This window comes from Homarus americanus, unplaced genomic scaffold (assembly GCF_018991925.1).
Source record: "Homarus americanus isolate GMGI-L3 unplaced genomic scaffold, GMGI_Hamer_2.0 scaffold824, whole genome shotgun sequence".
Classification (NCBI taxonomy): domain Eukaryota; kingdom Metazoa; phylum Arthropoda; class Malacostraca; order Decapoda; family Nephropidae; genus Homarus; species Homarus americanus.
In genome coordinates this window covers 2,391,411-2,404,158 of record NW_024719328.1, presented here as the reverse complement: position 1 = coordinate 2,404,158, position 12,748 = coordinate 2,391,411, and positions in this window count along the sequence as shown.

Sequence of the window (12,748 nt, the reverse complement as noted above, 5' to 3'; positions counted from 1 at the left end):
GTAGACGCGGTAACACTGCCTGGAAATCAGTGGAGGTAATTTGTCGTGACCGTTCTTCAGGTGAAGTTAGATGACATGCACACACACATACACAAACGTTCGTACCCACACAAATGCACGCATGAATGTATATGTGTCTGAATTACTATTGATAAATGTATTAATTGATAATCACTAATATATAGCCTTTTTATTACATAAAGCTGAGAGGAATATATGCCTATTGTCACAAACTTGATCGTATTCACTTGCCTGGATAGATTGTTTGGGTGTGCTTCAGTGATATGTGTGGGTTTATTCGGATCCCCTGATCAGGTATTGGTCAGCAGATGTGAAACTCCGGAGGAGAACCATGCGAGGTATTGTGCACAGCAAGGTGGAGAGGCGAAGGCAGACGACAATTAGCCAGACCTTGTTGAAAGAGTGTCCTCCTGTTAAGGCACCAGAAGTGATCCTGCCCAAGAGACTGTATAGTGCTATCGTGTAGTTGAAGAATACAAGAAGATCCCTCATAGTTTGTGTTTACCTGAGCAGAGGAGCAGTACATGTTTTCCAGAGCAGAGGAACAGTGTGTGTTCGCCCGAACACAGGAGTTGTGCGTGTTTTCCTGAGAAGAGGAGCAGCGTGTGTTCTCCTGAGCAGAGGGGTAGTGTGTGTTTTCATGAGCAGAAGAGTAGTGTGTGTTCTCCTGAGCAGAGGAGTAGTGTGTGTATTCCTGAGCAGAGGAGTAGTGTGTGTTTTCATGAGCAGAAGAGCAGTGTGTATATTCCAGGGCAGATGAGTAGTGTGTGTTTTCCTGAGCAGAGGAACAGTGTGTGTATTCCAGGGCAGAGGAGTGGTGTGTGTATTCCAGGGCAGAGGAAGAGTCACTTCGTAACTTGCAGTGACCGGGAGTGGAGTATTCATATATTTTAATTAAATATCATACTGTTGATTCTTGATTTTATTCTCCTAGCTGTATGTGTGTGTGTCAGTATTTTACCCTTTATTATCCAAAAATCTAATGTATAGGTATGTGCGATAATTTTATCCATTAATCTAATCAAACACAGGACTTAATAGTATCTAATATATAGCAATTTAATTACTATAGCCATGATGAGTGAAAAACTATGGCTCCCAAACAAGATCATAACAAACTTCCACGCAGAGTTGTGATTATTCAATTGTATCTATAGTCACTTATATGAGAGTTTCCTTCTATATTCACCAACAATAAGCTATACGTATATGTATGTTCCAAACATTTTATCATACTCGGTATAAATTCCTGACGTCGAAAAATATCGATGAAATCCCTCAGTATTGACAAGTGGAGGTGACCGCCTGAGGACGCTACATCAGCACCACCCATAATGTGCACCTTCACTTCATCCCGAGGAATTTATAAATTTACAGTGTTACAATCAGCTCTGTCAATCCACCCTCTCCGGGATTATTGACTCTTGAATCCGCAGCATTCACAGGCGAGGGAGAGAGGGAGGCCGGGGAGGACTGGAGCCGGTGTGTGAGTGGGTGGCGGGTAATAGGGGGTCGATCAGGGTCAGCGTGAAGGGGGCTAGAGAGATGGGAGAGTTAAACAGTTACTTGTGCAGTTAAAATGCTCTACATATTAAGCAAGGATATAAATACGTAGAGCAAAACACAAATTACGAGTAGAATGTGTTTTCCCACATTAGGGTACTATTTCCAGCTTCTGCTACAGGTCTGAACCATTCTATGCATATTTACTGTCTAGAATTTACCAGATAATAGGCCACAGTAATAACAAAACAATCCCCATCTCAAGTCGCACACACGAGCATCGGTTATGCTGCAATACTGCATTCCTGCATGTCCTTCCCTTCTCCTGCTGAAACCTAAGCAACTGTCACTTACTCGAGGGACGAATGGAGGGATGGGCTAGAGCAGTGTTCCCCAACCTTTTCAACACTGGGTCACAGTTCTCAACACCTCTAAATCGTTTGGTCACATATAAAGTTGTCATTATAACTGGATACATTTAATTGTAAAATCATATTTCTGTAGGAATGTACACTGCAAGTATATTACAATAAAATGCATTTATCCAGAAAAAAATGATCATTACATTTATACTTGCAGCACAAAGCACAAAATAATAAACACTTACACATGCAATTCATTTGTGCAGCCACGCCTCATCACAAACTACATTTAGCATCGGATACTTTCAGTTTGATATTTGTTGCTGGATAGCTGCAGCAAGCAAATTGAATCGTGGGGCGATATTTCTAGTCGCTGCCACTCTCATGCACGCAGGCAACATCGTCTTTCCGAGCCTCTGCCTTTTTTTTGCGCCTGAGGGTGAGCAGATCTGAGAACCCTCTCTCAGAGGAGTAAGTGCTGTGGAATGCCACCAGAACTTGCAGTGTTTACCAGCAATCATTTCAAATGCTTCTTTCTGTCTCACTGCTACCCAAAAGTCGGTATGGTTGCGGCTGTTGAAAAAAGTCCTTTATTTCTGAGTCACAGTGGAGTTCGATTAGTGTGTCTTTTTTTTAAGTGGGTAGATTGCTGTCGTTCAAGATTGAGATAAGGAACGGGTTTCTTATCCAACTATTACTTCTTCTTTTCTTCCTCATTTGTAGGATGAAAATAGTGGTTAAAATTTTGCTGGAGAACGGTGAGAAGTTGGGACACAACTAAACATCATTTTGTCGTCAATGGCTTCGTCTTTGGACTCTGCAATCACTTGCCCAAGCTCATCGAAGTCTGAAAAGTCCCTTCTCTCTACTCTTTTCTTCCACTCTGAAATTTTCAATTTGAAAGCCTCAATTTTGTCATTGGAAGTAAACACATCTTGACCGGGCCCTTGAAGGGAGAGGTTCAACACATTGATCTTGGTGAATATATCACACAAGTAAGAAAGTTTCGCAACCCACTCCTCTTGCATGAAACAGAATACATGGGGTGAGCCACATTCTTGCAAGAGGCCATGAAAGAGTCTCTTCAATGCAACTCCTCTTGATAGCCATCGCACTTCGCTGTGAAACAGCAGGGTCTTCTCAGTCTCCTCATCCCATCGCAGAAGTTATGGAACTTGCGAGATTTCTTAGCCTTGCTCTTGATATCATTGATGATAACGACGCACTTTTTCATTACTGCATCAAAATTGGACTCACTTGGTAGATGCTTTGATGCCAAATTCTGGGGATGCAGGGCTTAGTGAGAACGTCTACAGTTCGGTGCATAATCTTTCAATCTTGCCACTGCGCCATTTCTTATCCCAACCACACTCTCTGCACCATCGTTTGTAATGTGCTAACACTTTTCAATTGCAATCCCATTGTGGGTGAGACAGTCCAGAACATTTCTTACAATTGCTTCTGTAAGGGCTGTAACGAGCAGGATGGTTGTCCGTCGCTCGTTTGCTTGTTTGCGGCTCCACTAGGGGACAGAGAAGGAGGTGAAAAGGTAGCTGCTGCCTCCTTGCACTCCAGACACGATTCAGTCTTCACCACAGCTGCTACTTCACCCCGCTGTTCAATTCCAACTCTGGTTGTGTACTCATCTGAGGTTCCTGGGGCTTGTGGGCTGATTCCCCAGTCCTTCACTATTCGACTGTCAACTCAGGTCACCTACTCCAGCTACTGCCGCGGCTGCCACGTGATCGCCACTTCCTCCACGCCCTATCTACCATCCGTGCCCTGGCGTCTCTCCTGTGTGGCAAGACATCGCCCACCAACGCCGGGAGCTAAGTGAGGAAGCTGTTCTGGACCTTCCCCCTGAGAGCGGATCACAGCGTTACCAGAACATTCCACCATGTTGGTTAGGAGGAAGATTGATCTGCAGCCATAGGAAATATCTGTTCTTTGTTGCATTGATTTAAGTAATTGTTTGACTCCAGTGCTGTTTATTTAATATTTGTGTGAGTGGTGTCAGAGCTAAATTATTGTGATTATTTTCGTAGTAAAGAGATGTCAATCTCGAACGGTTGTTTGTTACTCCTTGGTAACCCATGGTTCTTGACTTTTCTTTTATAACATCCTGATTAGGTTGGCAAGGGATTTATATCCCAAAGGCCAGCCCTTTGCATCTTCACCGGCAGTTTCTATGCCAACATCTTCACAGAAAATAAACTCTTCTGTCATTCGCAAGTGCTCATAATCAACATAGCGAAAGAAGCATATCAGTTGAGCCTCGTTAGCGAGATCTGTCGACTCGTCAATTTGCAATCCATAGCAGGGACTTTTCCTAACTTTTTCGGCTAGTTGTATAAGCTACCTCTTATTTGGCTCTATATGCTACCACATTATGTGTGTGGTCGGGGGCCCCCAAAGGTTGGGGGCTCCTAGTCACGTGCCTCATGTGCCTATTGGGAAATCCGGCACTGCACAGGATGTACCAAGATTGACTTGTTCACTGATTTTTGCGGATCACAATGTCGGTCACAACTGCTCTTGGGTCACAGAACCTGGTCACAGTAGTCTGTCGGGTCGCACTAGTAGATGGTTTGGGTCACAGTACTATGACCTGGGTCACAGGGTTGGGGAACACTGGGCTAGAGCAACCATTTTATGATATATTATAGTGACTGCTTATCTTCCTTACACGTCTCTTCCTATTCCTACAAGTTGTGTGATGTAATGAATTAGTGACTAGTATACCAATTATCGTAAATTCTTCCATCTCTCCAGCTATTATTCATCCCCCCCCCCCCTCTTCCCCTCTCTCTAAGCTCAAGGCGCGTTGTTAACGGTTAACAAATTTATTGACAAAGCTTGGAGTACAGTTTGCCTATTCTGAGTAAATATAGGTCAGAGTCTTGTGGGTGATATCACTGTTCACTGTCACGCAGGACAGTGGTTCATAGACATTAGGAGTCATATTCTAATTGAGGACTAATCAATATGGGCTAGAAATTTTTGAATAAACAGCAAGAATGTCCTCAAGCACTCCTGATTCAATGTAATAACTACAAAAATCACGATACAATAAGCCAGGTGGCCTGAAGTCTTTGACAGTGTCACATTCAATAATATAGTGCTCAAGTGTATGATTTAAAGGTTTATCACAAAGTTTACATGCTGAGTGTTCGGTATGGGTACAACGTTACTATCTTACCAGATATGTCTATATCCTAGCCTAATTCTGGCCACGACTACATCACATTGTCTAGTTCTGTCCTTATGCTGGCCATTCCGGTACCTCTTGTCACAATTTTTCATCTTATTTACTAATGCTACAACTACCAGGTCTCTCTGCATTTCTCAGTTTTTCTAGGCCAGAGTTCATGATTTTTACTTGAATGTTTTTAAATACAGCATTGGACTGGCCTTAGAGGTGACGATGAGTGTGAGGCCGTAGAGGAGGTGATGAGTGGGAGGCCGTTGATAAGGTGATGAGTGTGAGGCCGTAGAGGAGGTGATGAGTGGGAGGCCGTTGATAAGGTGATGAGTGTGAGGCCGTAGAGGAGGTGATGAGTGGGAGGCCGTTGATAAGGTGATGAGTGTGAGGCCGTAGAGGAGGTGATGAGTGTGAGGTCGTAGACTGATGCGGCGGCACAACACTAAGCTAATTAACATACACAATAACGAGTTTCTTAATTATTATCTAGGTCTATGAGTAATGACTTCCAGAAGTTGATAGATAACTTGGACAAGACTTTCTGGTGTTGAGTTTGATTAATACATCCTCGTGGAGTAACAGCATAAGTCCAGAAGAGAGCTAAAATACCAGCTAATGTTTAGCAAAAGGAAACAATGACCTAACCTAACCTAACCTAACCTAACTTAACATAACTTAACCTAACCTAACCTAACCTGACCTAGCAAGGCCCATCGCCGTAGATAACACCCTACGCCTCCTCGTCGCCAGGGAACCGTGGGAAATGTCTTCCGGGAGCCGCCTCACTGCTAATTTCAAACTAATTGGGGTTCGGAATCCCCGAGGCTCTGAAACAACAGTCCATGCAGAGAGGGCCATCATCAACAACATCAACGATGACAGAGTGATAGTTAAGTTAGACTTTAAAAAGTGCTGGACTCAGCAAGGACCCAGCCCTCATATTAAGTGAAAATGGAATCACTTCAGCAGAAGGCGTTCAGCAAGCGAATCCATTCGTTCCACAGAAGCCATGAACCTCCTCCTTCAATGATTCTAAGTGTGAACAACAACTTTTGCAGTTCACCTGGGAGGAATTTTTGTCTACAAAGACTTCTAGAGCTAATTGCCAGTATTCCTATAATCTTGTGTAGCATCAAACGAACTTGTTGGGAAGATTGTTTCCGAACACCTTGGGGACATGAAACAAATTTACTAGAAAGAGCCACTAATGGAAAAGATTGGCTCAAATATGTTCTGGAAGGAATCATCTGATCTATAGAGGGCTCTGACCTATAGAGGACTCATCTGAAAGCAATGAGGATCTTCCCTGCTTGGATATTTGTACCAGCCGCCCCAAACTCCTTATCAGACCACCTTTGCTGGAATAGCCTTTCGTCTTGTGGACCCCGTCCTCACTGTCTGTAGGTGTCTTTTCTGCATCTAATGGACATACCAACCAAGCAGCCACGTTTTCTTCTTCAGGGTTGTCTTGTAAGACATAATAAAATCAATGACTATCAGTAAGAGGAGTCTGACCACCACTGCCTGCTCATTACATAGGGAACTGTAGATATACAAATCCGACAATAGGTGTCCAGATGGAATTATGCTGCTGCACTGGAAGATTCTTATTCTCTTCTCTGAGGCGAAGGTTTCATTAACACGACCAACCACACCTTATACTCCCTACTATATATTATATAGTGTTGCAGGAACTTGATGATTATTTATATTCATATTTATATATCTGAATTATCTATGAGCCAGGCTTTCTCCTTATGGAGTTTTTCCTATGTTATTGTATCATAACACATACGCCACTGTGTGGTCCCTGTCCCTAAGTAATGGGCCTGAGTTACAAGGAAGCCATTTTGTGTTATGCCTATTTGTTGTTGCTTGTGTACTCAAGGTTATAATATTTATTTTAGCCTATATTATTCCCTTACTGTGTTCCCATAAATGTTCTGACCTTCTCCCATTAAAAACCTCGTGTAGTAGAATATGTAAGTTTGAAAATTAGAGAGCATTCATCTGGCATGCTCCGATCAGTGGAGATTAATGACCAGCCTGGGTTAGAGCCCTGGAGGTTCTTTCTCTTTCTTGTTCCAGCTTCTGACCTGAGCAGATGTGTGTCTCTGTCCCCCTCTCCTCTTTCTGAACCACTATGTGGTTAAGAGTTGTCCTTTCCTGTTCTAGGGAGTGTTAGGGATCAGTGGTGCTTATGCTGAACTCCCAATTAGGTAGGAAGTGCATTTATATTATGTCTTGTACCTTTTATTTGTAAATATATGTAAATAAGGTAGATTTACATAGGTGTTTCTGATGGTCCTTTTCGACCAGGATTTTATTCTTCAGTCATGACTGAGTATTTGAGAACACCTTAAGAGTAACTCATGAAGTCTACTCTACTTAATGCTAGCCATAGCGGTATATCACTGTTGTCCAGCTCTGTGTCTTTTGGGGTAAGCTTGGGCGAGACACTGGGTTGTGGTAAGAGAGAGAGAGAGAGAGAGAGAGAGAGAGAGAGAGAACGAGTTAATTTTAACTAAGATCAACCACCATCTTTAATTTTGCAGTATGAAGTGTTTGTAGTATTACAAAATACTGCAACCAAATATCATGACTGCCTCTCCTCAGAGTGGCACATTACACGCCATTCTAAGCGGGGGATCTAGAAGAGAGGAGGAGATTGTCAGGTGTTAACATGATTCGTAAGTACACAGCGGCTCACAGGCGAGGCAGTCACAGCCTTCCCATGGTACACGCCACCACCACAGCCACAGCCTTCCCACGGTACATTCCAACACCAGAGAGAGGCAGGATGGATATTGGAGGGAGAAACCAATTACGAACTATTATTAGCTGTGTGTGATAGTGGGAGTGAACGCCTAGCGAAGAGTGAACCAGGGACTGACAACCTGAAATCCGTCAACAGGACCAGGCTTAATATAGTGTCAGCTCACAGTCATGATCCTCTAGAGGTATGAGCTTGTAATATTATTTTAAACATACTAAGAATTAGGGTAATCCACTAAACAGGATTTCAAATTAGAAATTTCTATTAAGTTAATAATTATATATATATATATATATATATATATATATATATATATATATATATATATATATATATATATATATATATATATATATATATATATATATATATATACATATATATATATAATTTTTAGTCCATATTACACGCGGACTTTAAACATATAATCAACGACCTCACGAGCCAGGACTCGAACCCTGAACCTAATGCATGGGACCAGGGAACACTACTGACCATACCACAAGAGCACTAAAAGCAGTTCTAAACTTTGTGATATTTCACACAAAGCCTGTTCATCGAGCTGATGGCGACGTGAACCTCTCATTGGGAACTGCCCGTGCTGCTTATATATACATATATATATATATATATATATATATATATATATATATACATAACAGTCCCTGACACACACACTGACAACAATAACACATCCGTCAACAGTGTCATCATCAGTCACAATAGAACAGTAACCACGGTATATCGTCGACCTCACCGCGTGTCGTTGTATCAAACTGCACAAATCTGTTTTCGATGGTTTTGCTGACGATTGTTATTCTGGGGCAGATACGAGCATACTCAATCTGTTAGTTTTGTTTGTATCAACATTCAGGCACATCAAACAAGTTTTCGGGACCAAATGAACTGTAACAATCATCAGGGTTTTTTTGTTTGTAAAATATACACATTGTTCACTCGGAGAACAGGTGATCATTGAATATAATTAACGATCTATCAAGTAAAATAACTTGTGTGTGTTGGGATCAAAACGAAAACAGAAAAAAAAATAACTTTCTTTCATTCTCAATTGATCGCATTCCAAAGATAATTATGCAGATGTGTAATGAATGTGCAAAATGCGTTATCTCACATTCCAGTTGCCGCTGCATGTGTTGAATACATTAAATGTGGCCAATTCATTTCCTAAATATTTGTCGAAATGATTTAAATCGAGTAAAGTAGTTGGAGAGATGTGAGTCTTAAGTCTTCCTCGTCTTGTAATTTTGCATTTAATTCGTCTAATAATAATAACAATAATAATAATAACAATAATAATAATAATAATAATAATAATAATAATAATAATAATAATAATAATAATAATAATAATAATAATAATAATAATAATAATAATAATAATAATAATAACAATACTACTACTACTAACTACTATTACTATTACTACTACTACTACTACTACTACTACTACTACTACTACTACTACTACTACTACTAATAATAATAATAATAATAATAATAATAATAATAATAATAATAATAATAACAAGAGTAACAATAATAATAATAATAATAATAATAATAATAATAATAATAATAATAATAATAATAATAATAATAATAATAACAAGAGTAATAATAATAATAACAATAATAATAATAATAATAATAATAATAATAATAATAATAATAATAATAATAATAATAATAATAATAATAATAATAATAATAATAATAATAATAATAATAATAATAATAATAACAATAATAATTATTGGTTTTATAAAACAGTGTATACAGCAGCCAAAGACTGAAAATATATCATGGGCAAAAATGTCATAGAGGAGCCAAAGAGTGAACGCCCAGGTTATTAATGAATCACTAATAAATTAGTGTTGTAAACGTAGATAATCTCATATGGTTGTAGTATTACCCTCTATGAGGGTGAGGAGGGTCTTGTAAATACATATTACTGACCGTGATAATGTGCAGTGTTCTCACTGACCACTTCACGGTTTCGGCACCATGTTATTTCCTTTTCGAATTAAAGTTGTCACTTTTACATGAATCATGTATTGTTTGTCAATCTTTACACTGTTTACTTAATGTGAGTTTGTTGGTAAATCCTGGAGAGAAATTAATTGGCGGGGGGGGAGGGGGGAGTCGACAAGTGACTCTGTATCTTGGCGAATATATCGCGGAAAAGTTTATTCATCCGATGCTCACACCTGTGCACAGTACTTCCTAAACAGTGGCCAGGCCTGTGAAACCTTGGGAAGTTGTAACCAGTTACACCATCGACTCACATAATTACTTACTTTCCCCGATGATCATTCGTTATTGGGTTTATGTGTCTGTATTCCACAAAAAAATAGTAAGTCCGCTATTTTGTACCTTCATCCATTGAGCAACTCGAAGTTTGTATCTCGTCAGGCGGACCGACTGACCAGGTGTAGTCAAGGTTATGCTTTCTGTATAATCCACCAGGTTTCAATATTTGTCTGTCAAAATTAGGAACATTCTTGTTCCTTAGATTGTACTGTACAATGATGGGCAGATAACGGGAATGCGTATTGACGATGTTTTCGAGAGAAGACATCTTATACGGTAAAGTACAAAACCATTTTAAAGTCATTATGATGTACAGTTGCCTCCACATGAACGTACCACGGCCTAGGCGTGTGTGTGTCGAGGGGAAAGGACACATTTACAACATGTGGCACTGCAGCGCTCTAATCACGGACGTGAAACCCTGGGTTGCCCTGTTTGACGGTCCCCGTAGTTCAGTCCTAGTTACTTGATCGTGGCTACACAACATCGTAAGTAATACAGGGTTCATTCAACTGTTTATCTCCTCCATTGTTTGTAGCTTTTCAAAAGCACGGTAGTTTCACTGTTCCGCGTCCAGTCATTCAGCCATGACTATGGCGCTGCGCGGCACATTTCGTACCCGAGCCCTCACACACTCCCAGGCTGCGGTACAGTCTCGTTCAAGATTCTTCGAGCACTGCTGGAAACAGCTGGTAACTCAAGGCCGTCTGTTTACTATAGTACTTAGTAAAAATTATGAATAAATGTAAATGGTTATCGGTGATTGGTTACTTAGTTTCCCGTTGCTTAATTAATGATTAGGCTCTGTTGTTTCGTATTATGTTATAGTACGTACTATAGTAAACAACGGATTTGATATGCCAGCTGTCTACAGAAGTGTTCGAAGAATCTTGAACGAGACTGTACGTTCATGTGGAGGCAACTGTTCAGTACTCCATCGTTTAAACTCGGGAATAATAAACTTGGTCAAAACTTTTAACTGTATCAACGAAAAATGACTCAGAATTTCCCCCTAAAGGAGAGAAAGTACATGAACCCTAGCCCTCAATAGGGTCAGACCCTCTGGGAGCCTGGGGCAGTAAGTCCTAGAATTTATTGAATGAACTGGAATCTTGGCTCATTGAAACCATTGTACACACCATGGCATCGAGTTTTTTGTTCCAGCGCCTCAACATTGCATTCCAAAGAGGAAAATGCTTGCTGCATACAAGGATCATGTCTCTTACCTGAGCAGCTCGAGGAAGTCTTTGAATTAGGATGAATAAATGAGTGTGTATATAAATAAAAATAAAAAGATGTACAGTCTCATTCAAGATTCTTCGAACAATGCTGCAGACAGCTGGCAACTCAAGGCCGTTTGTTTACTATTGTACGTGTAAAAATTATGAATGAATGTAAGTGATCGGTGATTGGTAACTGTTACGAACCCCTCCACCAATTGTCCTGATCTACCTACCCAGCACCACGAGCAACGCCATCTAGGGACGAGACACGAGTATGACTCGTCTTAGTTACCACTCCGGGGTTTCCCTTCTCCATATCCTGGTTGTTGCGTCACTTCCTCCAAGTCTTCTTTGTCAGCTCGAGTTCGAGGAGAGAGCAGTTCACTCTGGGAAGTGACCACAGGATCACCTATCCTGGAAACCTACGGCACAGTGACTACCTACCGTCTTCTACAATACTCAGCCTTGCTCGTCAGCCATCTCAGCTCCGCACTTAAGTATTTGTAATCTTATATTGCCTCCCCCACGTCCACTTGCTTCAAATTATTGTATGTTGTATAAATATGTATATACTGTTAATGTTTAGGTTAAGTATGGTTAAGGGTAAATTATAGGAAGCTGAATATTTGTTAAGGAATTTATGGTACTTTATTATACACAACAAAAACTCGCATCCTTTGTCTACCCTTTTATAGTCCGATTGTCTTTGTTTTTTTATTGTTGTTGCCTGTTGGGATCTGGGTAGACTTTGAACTATATTCTAAATCCCCAACTCGTAACAAATGGCGACCGTGACAGGACCCGACATTAAGTACCATATTCCTTCCTCCCTTGTAACTCCTTGTTAATTATTCCTCCCAGTCACTTCTGTTCACCATTGCTTTACGGTGGTTTAAAGTTTCCTTCATATGTGTGTGCATATATTGGTATTATCGTACAGTAAGAGTGACAGACGTAGGATATTAGGTTCCAAGTGTCATAAGGCTTACCTGTTATTACACGTGGCAGTCGTGTAGTAAGTCTTATCGAGTGTAGGGAAGAATCCGGATCTGTTTAATGCCGTACCCTCACTCCAGAGTAGGCTGTTCCATAGTCACTAGTTTAGGGTGAAATGATATCTTGGGACGCCCCGCTCTACCAGGACCCCATAATTATAAAGCCTCCATTATTGTTCTTCTCATTATATCATTCAGGGTCAATCATACCAAACTAAAGGGTTGTTAATCCGGATCTTTATATTAATGCCGTAATACGCCCTTCCTCTTTTAAGTATCTCAGGGTTGTTAATCCGGATCTTTATATAAGTAAATATCATCTATAACGAAGCATC